The sequence below is a fragment of the Cynoglossus semilaevis genome, chromosome 1 (assembly GCF_000523025.1).
Source record: "Cynoglossus semilaevis isolate Cse_v1.0 chromosome 1, Cse_v1.0, whole genome shotgun sequence".
In the NCBI taxonomy this organism is placed as follows: Eukaryota; Metazoa; Chordata; class Actinopteri; order Pleuronectiformes; family Cynoglossidae; genus Cynoglossus; species Cynoglossus semilaevis.
Genome location: NC_024307.1, coordinates 25,423,047 through 25,425,897, shown reverse-complemented (window position 1 = coordinate 25,425,897; position 2,851 = coordinate 25,423,047). Strand labels below are relative to the sequence as shown.

The following is a 2,851-nucleotide window of genomic DNA, read 5'->3' as shown; positions in this document are numbered from 1 at the left end:
CAGTGTCTCTGTCATTGGTGTGGAACCCCAGGGTTCACCTCCATTGAGTCCCAGTTAGGGCGGTTGGTACCTTCCAGTGGACTCACCACCTGCAGGAAGGTTCAGGGGGGTTGGTACAGTGTGATTTGGGTGGCGGTCGTGGAGACTGCTGCCCCCATGACCCGGTAACAGATAAGCGGACGAAGATGGATGGACATTTAGTGTCTGTTATACATGTTTGTTGTTGAAGCCAAATGTAATATCCCAGAAAATACCTAAAAAAATGGGCCAGAAATGTTCTAAAATTCCTCAAAAATGTCTACATATAAAAACTTACACAAAGTGTCTTCTAATGCAGTTATTCCAGCTGTCTCTCTCAGTGGGACCAACTGGTCCCTTCTTACCAAATATGTGTCAGTTAAATGAGGCCAAAGACATTACGTTCCCCCTGCTGTAGTGTGTGTGGTGTCTCAGGTGTGTGTGCTGCTGAATGCAACCATGTGATGCTCTCTGGCCCAGATGAGCCGCCTGTGGGCTGCAGCAGGACAGAACCTACAGCCCAGATATGCTCCACTTACAGGCACGCTGACGTGAGACGATGAGACGGACTGGAGTCTAAAACCCTCCAGTCATGCAAAATGCAAAAGAGATATGACTTTATTACATCTCTCTATTGGTGACACAACAATCTGTTCAGCCACCAAAGCTCAGTGCATTCTGGGAGAGTGGGAGGAGCTGTGTTTGATACCTACTGTGAAGTCTGAACCACAGCTTTGACCAGAGAAGCAATGACAGCTGACGTTTATTTCTTTGTTGTTTTTTTTCCCAGCCATAGCAGTAAATATTAGAATTACAATACAACATACCATCGTCATTTATCACTGGTTTAGTCTCTAGTTTATGCAGCGTATGCTGTGTGTTTGTAGTATGAACACACAGAGTGTTCCTAATATTGACAGAATTGTGTTTTATTTTTGGCTCGTACAAAGAAAACATTATGATTATAGCAGTTTCTTACCTTAATAATTACCCTAATAATATTCAAATTATTAGTTTCAACAAACACACCTGTTCTTTAGTTAGTAAACACATAAGATGACCGTGTATAAATGTAAAAATATGTGTGTATATATATATATATACATATATATATATATATATATATATATATATGTATATACATATATACACGTTAACTATAGAGTAATGTAATTTTCCCCCCATAGGACTGTGGATCTAGGTCAGCTACATTATGTTTTTGTTTCCCCAAGTGTTGTGACCTGTATAGTTTCCAAATGAACGACATGCTCTGATCAATAATCTCTAAACTACAGGACGGTCGTCATATTTTCTCCTGGTCTGTACTTTGTAACTGACTAAGAAATAGTTTCAACCTGGTTCAGTTTCTATTTCCCCAACTTTCCAAATACCAGACGCAGACAAATTCACTGAGCCACGTGTTATTTATAGGAAATCCACACTGTGTTTGACTTCCCCTCAAACCTCAAATTGTCCACCAGCAGGAGTCTGAGGATGGCTGTGACTTTCAACACACAGTCAGCCTATTAAACCAACTTTTTTCTTTCAAATATTTTTCAAAATTATCAATGTTCTGTACGATTGTACGGCAGAAGTCCAAAATTAAAGAGAAAAAAAACTATTTTAACTTCAAAAGATCATATTTCTTTCTTTTTTTATAGTCTGTCCTGCCTGTAGCCCAGGGCTATAACCGTGTCGAGCACCTTATAGTATGTGCGGCTGCACCTCCCTTCCTGAACTACACAGAGTACATTTTAAAACTGTTTTTTCTGACACAAGTGGTTATGATTGAAGCGTTTGATTACATTAATCATAGCTTTGCTATGGATTCATTGGGATTATTTATAATTTATTGACACAGTCGTGATTATTCATGATTAATCTTTATTTTGACTTTGACAATTATGTGATTGTGATTACGTAATCAAAATTCCTAACTATGACAACATTTTTGTTTTAAAGTATTGCTACAACAGAAAAAAATAACAGCAGGTAGATGTGTTTCACACCTGTTTTTATTTGTGACTAAACCTAATGATGGAAATAATAATAATAATAATAATAATAATTAATATTATTAACAAAAGTAATGATTTTTAGTCATTTCTGTCCATCTTGATGGTTTTTAGAACACATCGACTTTGGTGAAGCTGTTTTTCTTGACAATATTAATCCACTGTAATCCATTTGGTGATTGTGTCATGATACCAAACATTGACAGATTAAAGTTTAAGTATATCATTTTTAAACCTGTAACTGAAGTAATAATTTGTGTTTCCTTCCACAGGCTTTTGGAGGATTTGAAACTTTTTCAACTGCATCTGTCCGTGAGCATCCATCTCCCCGAGCTGCATTTCTGCGTTGACATCGCCAGCGATTGCATCTGTCCGTGAGCATCCATCTCCCTGAGCTGCAATTCTGCGTTGACATTGGAAACAAGTAAGTACAGTTTACAAGACATTGGTACTCACGCACTTGGTTAAATCAAAAGTTTGACTCACAACAAATTGGATTAAGTTGGTTAAACAAAGACGAAAAGTGAAAGTCAACAGAAATGAATCAAACTTGAGCCAAACATAGTGACATTGGACCACTGAAAAGATAATGACAAAATATGAAAATATTTAAAAATATAATATTATCTACTAGCCCGTCATACATCATTAATAACACTTCGGCAAAAGTTTTAGAATACTAAAAAATTCAAAATGTTTTTTAGATGTCCTATCAGTCCTAAGTATGTAACGTTCACTATGAAGCATTACCTTCAAATGTTAAGTTGAATTCTGACGTGTTCTAACTTCCTCGACTGCAGCGTCATTACACACACATT

The 2,851-nt window shown here is 37.1% G+C and overlaps 1 long non-coding RNA gene across 1 annotated transcript in view; it reads left to right on the top strand.

Annotated features, from left to right (window-relative positions):
- Window positions 1–2,397, top strand: part of LOC103387062 (uncharacterized) — a 9,232-nt gene extending 6,835 nt beyond the window's left edge. The window contains exon 4 of the long non-coding RNA XR_522386.3: window positions 2,306–2,397. This is a non-coding gene — a long non-coding RNA (uncharacterized LOC103387062). The remainder of the gene's footprint in view (window positions 1–2,305) is intronic.
- The last annotated feature ends 454 nt before the right edge of the window (window positions 2,398–2,851 follow it).